At 45.1% G+C, this 14,917-nt stretch overlaps 8 non-coding genes across 8 annotated transcripts; all 8 read left to right on the plus strand.

The window, feature by feature from the left end:
- The first annotated feature begins 3,739 nt into the window (after positions 1–3,739).
- Positions 3,740–3,811, plus strand: TRNAE-CUC (transfer RNA glutamic acid (anticodon CUC)). The gene has a single exon. It is a non-coding gene; the product is annotated as a tRNA-Glu (tRNA).
- Positions 3,812–3,822: 11 nt separating this feature from the next.
- On the plus strand, positions 3,823–3,894 carry TRNAQ-CUG (transfer RNA glutamine (anticodon CUG)). Its single transcript has one exon. It is a non-coding gene; the product is annotated as a tRNA-Gln (tRNA).
- Positions 3,895–3,989: 95 nt separating this feature from the next.
- TRNAE-CUC (transfer RNA glutamic acid (anticodon CUC)) lies at positions 3,990–4,061 on the plus strand. The gene has a single exon. It is a non-coding gene; the product is annotated as a tRNA-Glu (tRNA).
- Positions 4,062–4,072: 11 nt separating this feature from the next.
- Positions 4,073–4,144, plus strand: TRNAQ-UUG (transfer RNA glutamine (anticodon UUG)). The gene has a single exon. It is a non-coding gene; the product is annotated as a tRNA-Gln (tRNA).
- A 95-nt stretch (positions 4,145–4,239) lies between these two features.
- TRNAE-CUC (transfer RNA glutamic acid (anticodon CUC)) lies at positions 4,240–4,311 on the plus strand. Its single transcript has one exon. It is a non-coding gene; the product is annotated as a tRNA-Glu (tRNA).
- Positions 4,312–4,322: 11 nt separating this feature from the next.
- TRNAQ-CUG (transfer RNA glutamine (anticodon CUG)) lies at positions 4,323–4,394 on the plus strand. Its single transcript has one exon. It is a non-coding gene; the product is annotated as a tRNA-Gln (tRNA).
- Positions 4,395–4,489: 95 nt separating this feature from the next.
- TRNAE-CUC (transfer RNA glutamic acid (anticodon CUC)) lies at positions 4,490–4,561 on the plus strand. Its single transcript has one exon. It is a non-coding gene; the product is annotated as a tRNA-Glu (tRNA).
- Positions 4,562–4,572: 11 nt separating this feature from the next.
- On the plus strand, positions 4,573–4,644 carry TRNAQ-UUG (transfer RNA glutamine (anticodon UUG)). Its single transcript has one exon. It is a non-coding gene; the product is annotated as a tRNA-Gln (tRNA).
- The last annotated feature ends 10,273 nt before the right edge of the window (positions 4,645–14,917 follow it).

A 14,917-nucleotide genomic window follows, 5' to 3' on the forward strand; every position in this document is an offset into this window, starting at 1 on the left:
CAACGCCGACAGTTCCCCCGCGGTAGCGGGGTGCTGTTCGGTAGAAGGCTCAGTAAGGACTAGGTGCTGCGGAACCTTTAAGTGAATGATGAGTAGCGCATTTGGTAACGTCATGCATTCGCCGTATGAGACGGAGCTTATGATGGAGCAGGGTTCTGTTTTTTGTAAGTTCGGCGGTCTTTGATTTCCGAAATGTATTGTAGTTTGTGCTTGCTCTTCTCTTTCAATGGCAAATAATCATGGAATAGCAATACGTATTGGCACGCTTAACGTACGAGGGTTAACGGCTAGACGGCGACAAGCACAATTAAGTCGCCTGATGCTGGAAAACGACATAGATATTCTTGCTGTTCAAGAAACTGAAATTGAAAGCGAAGAGCAAACGGACAAAGTGGTTCAGGTTTTTAAATCCCGTTACAACACTTGTGTTTGTCATGGAGTAGGTAAGGCCGGTGGCTGTCTTTTATTTTTGCGTAATTCAACAAATATTGTTGTGCAGAGTGTAATGTCGGCCCAAGATGGGCGATTGGTCCTATGTGATTTATCTTTCAATAATATTGATTGGCGAATTTTCTGTGTGTAGGCTCTAAACAAAATTAGTGATAGGAAATTTTTTTAGCTTTGTTGAGTCACACCTGACGTGTGAAAGAAATGTTGTTCTTCTTGGTGACTTCAATTGTGTTTGCATGTCCGAAGATAGGGTGCCCAGTAAAATAATACGGGATACAAGTGCGCATCAACTCTGCGCAATCGTGGCAGACTATGATTTAGTAGACGTTGGAAGCATATTAAGCGGTAACAGTGTTGTTTTTACTCATTTCCAAGGGCAGAGTCACGCTCGACTAGATCGTTTGTACGTATCAGCAAACCTTGCGCGAACGGTCACTAGCTACGCAGTAAAGCACGTGAGCTTCAGTGATCACAGCCTAGTAATGTGTACATTGGGCACGAAACATAGAGGGTCTCACTTTAACTGGGAACTGTGGAAAATGAACGAAACGATCTTAAGTGATGAATGGTTTGTCAAAACGGTAAAAGGAAAAATTGACGTAATGCAAATAGATGCTACAACAAATTGGGCTGAGCTGTGGGAGCAGTTTAAAATTGAAGTGAAAATGAGTGCGATCGAGAGGGCTTGTGTGATGCGTCATAAAGCTAAACAAAGAGAGAAAGAACTGCAAAGCATGCTCGATTATTTTCTAAACGCGGAGTGCACAATACAGGGATTGTTTTCGAAACAGATTAGAGAAATTAAACGCGAACTTGAAAGGATGGACGCTCAAATTTACCAAGGAGCCGCGATAAGAGCACGATCCGAGAGGCTGTGGCTGGGAGAGGCGCCAACGCGCGCGCTCAGTGACGAAAAGGGTTACGCATCCAAAAACATAATAAAAGAAATTTGTTTTAACAACACAATGTCAAAAGACCCAGAAGTAATTGAAAAAGCTTTCGTTGAACACTACCGAGCGTTGCTCGGTAGGCAGGTGCCCGTAACAGAAGAGTTTGTGAACACCTTTCTAACACTTCTGCCAAAATTACAAGACGAAATAAAAGAGGGACTCGAGAGACCGATCTCTGCGAAAGAAATTACAGAAGCCATAGAAGACTTGGGTAAAGGAAAGGCGCCTGGACCAGACGGCCTAGGAGCAGCTTTCTATAAAACTTTCAAGGCCGAAATAAGCGAGATACTGCACTGTGTAATATCAGAAGCTCATGAAACTAAGCACTTGCCGTCATCATTCAGAAAAAGTCATGTTGTGCTTATACCGAAAACCACCGATACGGTAAAGCTGAAATCTGTCGCTGGATACAGGCCCATAAGTCTTGCGAATTCGGATTATAAAATCTACATGAAGGTGCTCGGAAAAAGGATGCAGTCAGTTATTAATTCCATAGTAGGCCCACACCAAACATGCGGTATCAGGAATAGAACAATATTGTCGAATATTCACATCGCTAGGAGTATATTGGAATGCTGTGATGCGAACCTCGAATGTGTAGCAATGGTTCAGTTAGACCTAGAAAAAGCTTTTGACAGGGTTGCTCATAGCATACTTCTTGCCCTGCTAAAACACATTAATGTAGGCGAAGTGATTCAGGACGGAGTAGCCATGGCTTATGAGAACTGTTCCGCTCACCTAATAATCAATAAAAGACTCAGCGAAAACATACCAGTATTATCCAGTGTGCGCCAGCGGTGCCCTTTGTCGCCCTTACTTTTTGCGATTTTTCTTGAACCTTTCTGTTTGAAGGTACGAGAAAACGAAAACATTCGCGGCTACCGTCTTTTAACTCAGGAAGTAAAAATACTAGCTTACGCAGATGACATCGCACTTTTTTGCATTGACCAAGAGAACATTCGGGAGGCAGTCAAGGATGCAAGAAAGTTTTGCAGTTTAAAGGGGAGTGCCATAAGCTGGCCAAAAAGCTTAGGCTTCTGGCACGGTGAATGGGACAGCCGGCCTGCAGTGTTAGAAACAGTACCGTTCACAGATACGCCAACCAGTTATCTTGGTGTTCCTTTGGAATACTATCGCGATACCACGACGCAATGGACTGAACAAACTGAGCGGGCTAAAGCACAAACAACGAAGTGGGGAGGCAAGAATCTGTCAATATTCACGAGAGCCACTGTCTGCAATTTATTTCTTGTCGCTAAAGTGTTTTATATGACGCAAGGTTTATGTATATCCCGAGTGTGTGTACAAAAGTTGCACAGGGTTTTTGCTATATTCGTGTGGGGATCAGGATGGGAGCGCACGAGTCGTCTGAATCTGTTTCACGCTGTGCAGAAAGGAGGGTTGGGTTTGTCGCATTTATTTTTGAAACAAGTTGTGTCGCGCTTCATGTTCTTGCGCGACGAAAGCGATTGTTTTTTGCGGTGCGTTATCCAGACGCGATTAGGTGACGCACTGCCAGAATATGTTGTGACGTGGCATACGTCAAGTGGTTGTCCGAGGTTTTTTGTTTGAAGTGATAAGCTCTTTCCGTTTTCTAAAAGTGCACTTTTCTTTGGAATACCTGAACACAGTCGCAAGAAAGCGATTATACCGAGATTTAGTTAATATCATGTGTCCAGTACCAATATACCGTGCAGTATATGCACTGGGGCGTGAGCAGAATGTCTTAAAAAGAGTTAAGAAAATGCCTGTAAGAGCAACAACAAAAACTTTTTTTTTCATGCTACACACTGGCACGCTTCCTGTCAAGCCATGGCTGCAGGAGAAGGGGATCTTTGTACCCTGGAGTGTGAATTGCCAGATATGTCAGAAACCGGAGACAATGGAGCATATTTTTCTGGAGTGCAGGGACTCAGTCTTCCTTTGGGACATTCTACAAAGGACACTAAAAAAAGAATTTCTTTTAACACCTTTTGGAATCCGTTTTTTACCGTTTGAAGAGACAGAAGGCGTGCCATGTGATATGGTGATGTTACTCTGCATGCACAGCGTGTGGAAAACACGAATGGCGATGCGTAATGAGGATGTTGGCGCAAAACCGGCCAAAGAATATTTTGCTGAAAATGTATTGTACATTCGCGAAGCGTTTAAAGCGCTCAGCGAACCACCTGAGTGGTTAACAGCATTTGAACAGCTTGCAAACATTCAGCCTTTTTAAACCAAAATTTAACCGACAAGGTACACCCGCACATTGAACTGTCTTTTTTGTTTTGTAATCACAGCGGAGAATAGCTGTGAATCGTGTATTTGTTATAAAACAGGCAATAAAGAAAAAAAAATCCGGCGTGGTCTAGTGGCTAGGATACCTGGCTCTCACCCAGGAGGCCCGGGTTCGATTCCCGGCGTCGGAAAATTTGGCTATGGTCTCATGGTGTAATGGTCAGCACTTTGGACTCTGAATCCAGCGATCCGAGTTCAAATCTCGGTGAGACCTTTCCACAATTTTTTACTTGCTTTGGCGAATATTTTAGATGCCATGGCAGAGCTTTCGCACAGATTGAAGCTTACTTGCGCAGCGTGTTAATCCGTTCCGGCGTGGTCTAGTGGCTAGGATACCTGGCTCTCACCCAGGAGGCCCGGGTTCGATTCCCGGCGTCGGAAAATTTGGCTATGGTCTCATGGTGTAATGGTCAGCACTTTGGACTTTGAATCCAGCGATCCGAGTTCAAATCTCGGTGAGACCTTGCCACAATTTCTTACTTGCTTTGGCGAATATTTTAGATTCCATAGCAGAGCATTCGCACTGATTGAAGCCAACTTGCGCAGCGTGTTACTCCGTTCCGGCGTGGTCTAGTGGCTAGGATACCTGGCTCTCACCCAGGTGGCCCGGGTTCGATTCCCGGCGTCGGAAAATTTGGCTATGGTCTCATGGTGTAATGGTCAGCACTTTGGACTCTGAATCCAGCGATCCGAGTTCAAATCTCGGTGAGACCTTTCCACAATTTTTTACTTGCCTTGGCCAATATTTTAGATGCCATGGCAGAGCTTTCGCGCAGATTGAAGCTTACTTGCGCAGCGTGTTACTCAGTTCCGGCGTGGTCTAGTGGCTAGGATACCTCGCTCTCACCCAGGAGGCCCGGGTTCGATTCCCGGCGTCGGAAAATTTGGCTATGGTCTCATAGTGTAATGGTCAGCACTTTGGACTTTGAATCCAGCGATCCGAGTTCAAATCTCGGTGAGACCTCTCCGCAATTTTTTACTTGCTTTGGCGAATATTTTAGATGCCATGGCAGAGCTTTCGCACAGATTGAAGCTTACTTGGGCAGCGTGTTACTCCGTTCCGGCGTGGTCTAGTGGGTCGGCTTTCTGCCGCGCTAGCGAGCGGACGTGCCGATCATGAGCTCCGTGGGAGCGGTTTCAGCGGCCCAGCAGGGCCGCGGTACCAGGACTTTTGCCTCAGAAGACCCGGAATACCAAGTTTTGCTGCCTCAATTGCCGACAGGTCGGATAGTTTTAAATACAGTTTTTCTGCATGCGGATGTGCGTGCCAGGCCATACCGTGTGGAACATTTCCGAGATGCGTTGGCTAGCTTAGGCCTACTTGCTGATGTCATCGCCCTAGGGGCGTATCAGATGAGCCACGTTTGGGCGGTGACTTTCAAGAGTGACGAAGGCGTGAAAAGGCTTTCAAGCACCAAGAACCTCAAGGTGAATGAACATCGGTGCATTGTCGTTGATCCAGCCAATCAAGCCGTGCGGCTGAAGCTGCATTGGATGCTTCATAACGTGTCGGACGAGGATATACGGACAGCCCTGTTACCATTCGGAAAGGTCACGGACGTTTTCCACGAGAAGTGGCGTGTTCAAGGAGTTCAAGATAAAGCATCGTCGACACGGGCGGTGTCCATGGTTCTGAAGACGGGTATGACCGTAGGAGACCTGCCCCATCAAGTTCGTGAAGCTGGTGAGCAGACCCTAGTTGTGGTACCGGACAGAGCACCCCTTTGCCTGAAGTGCCGAAACACCGGACATATTTTGTAGGATTTTCGCCAAACACCCGTAAGCATCGTAAGAATTTTTCGTAAGCTGTACTGTTACAGGTTAGATCGATCTGACATCTGTTTTCGCTGTAGCGTTGCGATTTGTAAACATCGTGTCTAAGTTTGTTATACTTGCCAATTTTTCCAAGTATGATGTCCTACATCGAAATTGTGCTTCCTCTGTCGTCTAGAATTTCACGTTGCCTTTCAAACGCAACTTTAGTCAAATCGGTCTAGCGGTTGTTTCCCGGCAGCATTTCTGCATTTTACAAGTATCTTGCTAGGGAAATCCTAATTGGTCCAGTGCTGAAGCTTCCTTAATGTCAAGGTCACATCCTCAACAATAAAGTAACATTTCCCAGGCATGCAGCAGTGATGGGATTTAGCTATTCAGTCACCATCGCGTTGTACAATTTATTCATTAAAAGTGAAAAATAGTTTTCCTTCAGAACGCTACTCACCGTCGTAAAATATTCGCTTTCCGTGTGCCGGTCTCTCCATGACGGCCGCACCGACCACTTTCGTTTTTCTTTCCTCTTCTTCTGAATCAGAAGAACCTTCTTTTTAAGAAGAAGCAGTCTTCTGCGGCGGTCGAGGTGTATCATTGCGAGAATAGCACGTTCAAGAAGCCAACACACCAATGCTACTCGCCAAGCATCGGGCCCGCGCGTGCTGCGACTAGACCGCAGTTGCCAGCACTATGTGAATCCGTCCAACTTTAGGGCATAGTTATGTCGCATTCACAAACTATTATTTATTCTGGTGAACCATGACATTCTTGTGTTCAACATAAAAATACACGAGTTTATTAGTCTTGTTTCTGACGTTAACACGGCGAACACCGAAATTTGTCAAGCAACAATGAAAGAGTAAAAATGTGGGCGGAGTTCAGCGACTAACGCACGGCAAAGCTATTCGTACCATGTGTCTCGAATCGCCGCATGTGGCAAGACGCACACGACGCGCCGTACGACCGATCGTACGGAAAATCGCACCATGTGTCTCCCGCATAAAGGCTACTTTGGTTGCCTTTTGAATGACAACATTGAGTTTCTAGATTTCTGCCGGCTTGAGCGTCAAGTAGGGAGTTCCATAGGTGATACGGCTAGTTAGGAGAGCTTGAATTATGCTTAGTGTGTCGTGCTCCTTGAGTGCGCTTCTTTGGTTTGTGATCCTCTTGACGAGGTGCGTAACTTGTGACAGTGTGCGTTGGAGACGCGGGAGAGTGGCCGCCCCTGATCCGTCCTAATTGTGGATGTGAAGTCCGAGTACGCGAAGAGAGTCGACTGTAGGGATCTTGGTTCCGTTAAGGGAGACGCTAGGATCGGGTTCGATATAGTTAGGTGGTCTTCCTCGTGTCCGTGCTCTCAGGACGCGAAGCTCCGACTTTTCGGGTGCGCATTGGAGACCGCAGTGTTGGAGGTATCTTTCGATAGTATCGACGGCTTCTTGTAGATAGCGTTCTTGTTGTCCAGTAGTAGATGCTTTGGTCCAGAGCGTGTGTTGAAAATAAGCATCATTATTTTTGTTGGCACTACATGACGGTTACCGTAAACAAGCCCGATTGTTTGAGAGAGAGAGAGAAAACTTTTATTGTCAAGTTTTAGTGGAGCTTTCTTTCCCAGCGGTGTGGGATAGCGTGGCGTCTGCTTTGCCGCGATGCTATCAGCCCATTCCGCCAACTGTATCTGGTCTTGCGGGTTGGAAGTTTTCGTTTTCTTCTCCCACTCGTCATATGAGGGAGCTCGCCTAAAGAGTTCTCTCGGGGGAGGGTTCTTTTGGCATCCCCACAAGATGTGATCTTGGTCCGTTAGGGGACAGCTACAGTGTTTGCAGTTTGGTGGATGTTCACCACCGGTCATTGCAGCTAGCCTTTTTGGACTAAGTACAGATCTAGTCTGTACTCTCCTGAGGTTAGTGGCCTGTATTCTTGTCAGTGTCTCGTGTGGGGATGAATATATTCGCCTGGATTCGCGGTAATAAAGGGTCATTTCGTTGTAGGTGTGGATACCTTCATGTCGGTCAACCCCGTCGGGCAAGCCCACCTCCCGGTTACTAGCTTGAGATTATTTTGCCGCCAAAGAATTTAGATGCATATCCCATGGTAAGTTTTCTTGGCATATAACGCCTAAAGTTTTAAAGCACGGAACAACATCAATAGGTGTTAAATTTAGCAATATAGGCGTAATAATTATTATGTTTTTATTTTTGCCCCCGAAAACTATCGCTCTTGTTTTCTTTGTGTTTATTTTAAGAGTATTCTTACGTGTCCGTTCATGTAATCTTTGAAGGATTAAGTTTGCTTCCTCAACTAATTCATCCGCCGATCTTCTTATCAGGAATATGCTGGTATCACCGGCGTAAATTATATAGTTTGCCTTGATACTGATAATATATAAATTATATATATAATTAGTAATATATAAATTAAAGAGAAAAGGGCAGTGGACTAGAGAGTTCTATATTAATACCAACCCTTTGCTTGCAGTGTTCTAAATAACATGTGATGAGGGATGCAACCTTCCCGCGCTAGCCATAACGTAGGAGCTTCCTAATAAGAAGTGAATGATTGACGGAATCAAGTGCTTTTGTAAAATCTACAAACCCCAGAACCAGCTGTCCCTCATCTATTGCCTTTGAAATTAACTCTTTCTGAGCAAGTTAATACCAGTGCCACACGGGCACAGAAAATGGCATTCAGGAGTTAAGGCCTTAAGTTCCCGAATGACATTTTTTTCGGCAGAGCTGCCACACGACCAAATTTAATTACATTTGACCCGATGATGTCGATGACAGCGTCTTCTGAAGTGCGCAATATTAGGGTATAAATTTAAAAAATAGATATGCATTTACAAGGTTAAACTGCCGTAATGAACAGTGAAATATAAAACTAAGCATACTATGGCGCAGTAAGTTTGAGTTTCTTGCTGTCTTTTAGAATCGACCATAGCAACTGTGGCCAATGTATGTCAAATCCGAAGCCCAGAGGCAAAATGGCGCCTGCCGCAGTGAGACCGTTGCAACGCCGACCTGAGGAAGTTCGTCGAGCACAACTTCTGACAGCTGCGTTGATATGCCTCCGCGCGATCTTTCGCGCGGAACCTCGCAGGCTCCAATAGCAAAGAGAAGCTCTAAGACGTCAGATCCGCGACGTAGAGCTTCAGATGTTTTCGAACAACTTCAACGTGGTTGCCGTCGCTACCATTTTGAGCGCAACAGCCAGATCTCGGTGGCACTTTCCTCGCAGCCAGCGGTGGTTTGAGGACACATTGCCTAATTTGGGAGAAGCGCACTTCAAGAAGTGTTTTCATGTTTCTCCAGCCACGTTCAGGTACATCGTGGAGTCTTGTCGCAGTGACCTGCAACGTGTAGATACTGTAATGACCGAGGCCATTTCTGTGGAAAAGAGAGTCGCCGTCGAACTCTAGCGCTTGTGTTCAACTGCGGAAGACAGAACGATTTCAGAGTTATTTTCACTTGGCCATTCTACAGTGAACAAAATATATAAGGAGTTTTCTGCAGCTGTTCTGCGAAACCTCGAGGAAGCCTGGATCAAGATGCCTGCACCCGCAGATATTGAAGATCACATGAGGGAGTTTTTTGCTATGTCTGAGTTCCCACAAGGCGTTGGTGCGCTTGACGGATGCCATTTCCCGGTGTCACCACCGCAAGAACATGCTTCAGATTACCACAACTACAAGGGGTGGTGAGTTGAGGTTTTTTCGACTATGCCCTCATACTTTCAAAGCAATAACCCGATTTCGCATTTTGTTCTCTCAGCGGTTGTTTACTATTGCATAGTTTCTTGACTATGTAGAATTTGGTTTATTTGAAGTGCGAACATATTTTCGAATGCTTGGAATTTTTGTGCATTTGATCGCTGTTTGAACATTCATTTTGTTCTTCCTGCAGGTACAGTATGATCCTGCTGGCAGTGGTCGACCACCGTTACCGACTCTGCTACACCAGTGTCGGCTCTCCTGGGTGGTGCCATGATGCATTTGTTTATGGCAGGTCGACGCTTCGGAAGCTAGTTGAAAGTGATTTATTTCAACATCCAACAGCTGTCACCGAAGGTGTTCATGTACCTCCTATTATTTTATGCGATCAAGCGTTTTCCCTGACGTGTAATCTTCAGAAGCCATACGCAAATGCATTACCCAACACACATGAATATGCATTTAATTACAACTTGTCAAAATCACGAAGAATTGTGGAAAATGCTTTTGGCCGAATAAAAGCCAGATTTCGCTTTGTTATGAAGCGCATGGAGTGCAGTCTCGACACTGCCAGATTGGTTATTAGGGCCTGCTGTGTTTTGCACAATGTATGTGAGAATTTTAAAGAACGAGTAGAACAGCAATGGGAGCAAGAAGTAGCTGTGTGGGATGCCACCCATGAACAGCCTTCTCATAGTTCGGAATCATGTGCCAGTAATGGCCAAGCTGTAAGGGTGGCACTGGCAAAGCACTTTTTTTCAAAAAGCCAGCAGCCCGCCCATCTAGGCTAGACCGGCTTTTAGGACACTTCACTTGTATCTACATAGGCAGAAATTTCTAGCACATCTTTATTGCTTTTTTTTAAATTTCCTTAGAAGTACAAACACAGATTTGAAGCAGAACTGCTTGTTGGCCGAGCTGGTGCTTGCTAAAAGAGTTTTTTGCCGCAATTGAACACACACGCATTTGTTCGTGTATTGCGCCGCTGCGGTGCAACATATTCTTATCTAGAGTTGACCGCCTGCTCGAAGATGCTTTTAAACGGGACAGCACTTTAAACATTTTAAAAGTTTTTAGATACATGGACGACTTTTTAATCCTTTTTAACACACAAGGCTCATTGAAGCGCTGCGATGATATTTTAAACATTTTTATGGACAATGGTAAAAGGCTTTCGTTTACGCATGAAGTGCCACAGCGTAACACCCTGCAATTTTTAGATTTAAGGTTACCCTTTCATGATGGACAAGCTTGTTGGCAATATTTCCCACGTGCCAAGAAAGGGTTGCTGCTGTATAATTCATGCCATTCCAAAATTGTCAAGCGTGGAATTGCTATGCTCTGCCAGGAGTCTGCCCTTGAAAAATCGTGTACACACACGATGCAGGCCTCGTTCAATATTCAGATTAAGCGACTGAAAGAGGCACGGTTCCCTGACTCGTTGGTGACCACAGTCACCGAAAGCTTTTTACGGAAGGTTAAAGGTACCAGCGCCACAAGGGAGAAAGAAAGAGCCAGAGCCGCAAGACCTGCAGTGATTCTTTATGTTCAGAAGGTTTTCCATAACCTCAAGAAGGTGGCAGGCCGGTGTGGTGTACCCATTGCCTTTTCTGCCCCCGTCAAACTGGGTCGACTCTGTTCGAAAACCACACACGAGGAGACTGGTTTGCAAGGCTGTGGCAAGAAGCATAGCACGTCCTACGGGAGATGCGCTACAGGCGTGGTGTATGAAATTCCCCTTGAGTGCGGCAAGTCCTATATAGGACAGACTGGACGCTGCACAAATGAACGAGCCAGGGAACACGAACTAAATCTAATGAAAGATGGCGTGGCACATTTGCCATCAGCTCACATGCTGTTTGAAATCTACTTCTGACAAGAATCCTAATCTCAGAAAACTGTGGTTTGCACATTTGCCTGCGCACTGCGAGTCCTGCATGTGCAAACCACGGTTTCCTGAGATTAGGATTCCTGGCAGAAGTAGAGTTCAAACAGCGTGTGAGCTGGTGGAAGCATGCTATATAAAAAAGAAAGGTACAAATTGCATTAGCGATGCATTCTATAAATCGGAAACTAGATTGTTTGACCACTGGGTAACGTAGGTTTGTGAACAGCCAGCACATGCGTGTATGTGTATGTACATATTCTTGGGTCACAGCCCAAAATAAATCAGTTGGAAGTGCTGCCCGTGTTGTCTTTATGTGTCTTCCTTTTATGCGTGTTCAATTTCTGCAAAAAACATGTCTTTTAACAGATTTAAAGGTCTGTACCCGACTGGTTCTATTTTAACGAAGTGGTCAGGTCATACCATTGCTTCCGCTACGTTGTACATGAACACAGTAGTTGTGGCCTCCTTTAGTGTAAAAGCAAATAAAGCATTTCCCGTTTTGTGCAGAATACTTTGGCAAGGCTGTCCACTTCCATTTCTTTTTGGCTGTAATTAGATTTCAGCCACCACTGTGCATCCCTCGCAATTGGAGAACTTGTATGCACAAGAGCTTGTTGTAGGCAATTATGGAACCACATATTCTTATAGGAAAGTGTGAACTCCTGTACTGATGTTTTATTTTTGAACATGTCAATGTCATTGCATGTAACATTTGCATTGTCTTTCATTCTGAGTCATGCGACTATTGAATGTACTGCTTCATTGTGAGAGGTCATGACTCACAAGTGAAATAAAGAAAATTCAGTGGCTTTAACTATGAACTTTATTGACCTTCTAATAATGAACATTTTCTGCAACATCTTCGGGCCGTGGAGGTATTGAAATAAAAAACAAAGCACACACACAGAGAATATTCTACCGCGAAAAAAAATCCTTCAACACATCAATCGGTTGCGTGTCCCGCATTGCTTCTTCTTCTTGCAACTTGAGCTTCCTTTTATAAAGTTCAAGCTCCTGCATTTTCAAGTCATACCAGCTTGTTCGAAACTTCTTTTGTTCCTGGACAACTTCCCCCAGCACGCCGTCCCTGCATCTTTTTTTTTTGTTTTTTGGCCTGCAGCAGATCTGGGAGGGGTACAGCGGCTGGGGGTGGGCTGGTTGGAGCATGTCTGGTCTGTGGACAGCTGGCCAACCCCATCATCCATCTCTGTTGGCACTGCCTCATAGAGAACGCATGATGGTGGACTGTTTTCGTCGGCTCCAGGCTGTCTGATGGAGTGTTGTATGTCCATAACTCGCATGGCTCCTCATATGGCTCCCCTGTTTCCATGCTTCGAACAATCTGTAAAAGGTTGCAAAAGCATTGCTGACATGAAGAGATCCAATCACAGGTACTGAATGTGTACTTTATGGTCGCAAGAACCCAGCTGACACTTTGAACAGTTTCATACAATTCAACCTAGGGTGTTGAAAGATCCGTCCATGCTTACTTTGGAGACTGTGAGCTCTCCACAGCTGCTTTCCACTGCAAGGCTGGCATCATTAGCAGGCAATGTTCCCAAGAACTTATGAATTTTCTATTAAAACGTCCATGGAACGGCTCCGGAACCTGTTGTTCGGTTCTTCGTGTGCCATCTAGTATGTAAAAAATGAAAAAGACATTCATAAAAAATGACAGAAGCCATAAAAAATGCATGTGCAAATTTTAGCTGTCATAGGGCATTATATGGGCGCTGACGCTTTCGAACTACTTATTGAAAACAGCGGACGCACACGACAAAAGTTTCGTGACTAGGTCGCTTGCATTACATGCGCATTACCGAAATCCATTGCGCTGACGGGAACATAACTGCACTACCGTTGCCCACATAATAAACGAGCACTGTTTTCATTTCGTTGCTTCAGAACACTCCGAACACAAAGTCCGAATTCGTTTCTGCTCTAAGAACATTTTTGGTAGTATTTCATATCCGACATGTAGGCGTGTACGGGCTTTCCGAAATATTTACTGTGTTTCCCTGAATGCACCATATTTCAGCGAACATCCCCTGAACAGACTACATATACAGCTGACATCCTCCTCGCATAGACGCACACACACCTTTGCCTCGTGCACTACGCAACTCCCATTGCTACATAAGCGTGGAAGAACAAGACACATACCTGTATTTGTTCCGCAGCCTTTCCATTTTAGAATGGACTTGCGCTCGCGTCTTCACAATTCCGCAGCTCGCCAACGCGGTTGTAACTGCTTGATATATTTTTCCATTTCTCTTTCGGCCGCGAAGACCGCCCAGCTTCTCCTCCCACGGCCTTATTAGTACATCTGTCTCCTCGTCAGTCCAAGCGGTGCGGGAAACGGGACGTTCCATTTTATTTTATCACGTGGAGTCCGTGAACACAGAGTGCACGTGAACGGCGTGCGAACGACGAAAGGCCACCGTGCCACAACAAAAACAACCCATCCTCACGTGACTTTCGTCTGCTTCACAGGTTGCCAACCTTCGGTACAGCTACGCTAGCTGCAACAATCCTTGCAGCTTGCAACCTTGCAACGATTGCTTACAATAAATCAAAAGGTTTCTTCTCGTAAAAGTGCTGGTTGTAGTTGAAAGCTATGCATAAATGTTTTCTTACAGGTTTAAACGTTTCAAATACGTTACTTACACTAAGAAATGCGTACTCTCGACGCCATGGCTTACGAAGCTATGGCGTGGAGAGTACGCATTTTTCAGTCGAATGGGTTCTGGCGAATGCATTAAATAACGAATGGCATTAGGACGAATGACATTTGATTTGCTCGTGTGGCACCACGCAAATGACATTAGATATTAAGGCATTAGGAAGTTAATGTCATTTTCTGTGCCCGTGTGGCAGGAGTAATCACACTCCGTGCTGAGGCCTTTGCGAAAGACAAATTGGCATTCATTTAGAAGTTTTTTTTTTTGCGCGAAATCCATAAACCGATTTAAAATACTTTTTGAAGTACTTTCGAGAACATAGGTGTGATTCATATCGGACGATAGTTGCTCATGTCATTTCTGTCACCCTTCTTATATAAGACGCAAGTGCGAGCTTGTTGCATTTTACTGGGAAAAATAGCGCGGCTGAGACAAAGTTTGAAAATATGTGCAATGCGTGGAGCCAGAATTTCAACAACGTATTTTAACGGTTTTATTTCTAGCCCGTCAATATCTATGGCACTGCTGGTGTTTAGATTTTCAATTATGTGGCTTACTTCATTTTCATTCACAGGTTTAAGGAAAATAGTGTTGCTATTAACCGCAATATTGCAAAGATCATCTGGTAGCACAGGCGTATTACCTGCACTTGCGAAATATGTATTAAACGTACTTGCAAGCCGCTTCCCAGATAATTCTATGCCATTAATATCTAATCTAAGAACTTCACTGATAGGCCGATGATGCCTTAATACAGAGTTGAGCCTTCTCCACATAATCTCGGAGCATCCAGCAGCAGTCGCATGAATACATTCGAGGAATATGCAGCGGACACCCTAATGGCACAGCGTGAACGGCTAAACATGACACCTCACGGACGCTTGGTTTTACAAAGACTTCACTATCCACTCACACCACTAACACAGCGGTGACGAGACAGTACTGCTGCCACCCACGTGGCACCAATCCCCGGTCACATGCACCCAGTCCAACATGTGGCATGGAGACGCGAGTGGGCAGCCACCCTATACTAAGGTGGCAAAGCGATCCCGATACTTTACAGACGCGAGTTCTTATCACGGAAATACAGGTACCCTCAATACATTCGCAGCAGTCGTGATTAGCCAAGGACGAACAACCACAGCAGCATCCATACAAACGAAATCAATTCCAACGGCCGAAGCTGTGG

The sequence above is a fragment of the Dermacentor albipictus genome, chromosome 7 (genome assembly GCF_038994185.2).
Source record: "Dermacentor albipictus isolate Rhodes 1998 colony chromosome 7, USDA_Dalb.pri_finalv2, whole genome shotgun sequence".
Classification (NCBI taxonomy): Eukaryota; Metazoa; Arthropoda; class Arachnida; order Ixodida; family Ixodidae; genus Dermacentor; species Dermacentor albipictus.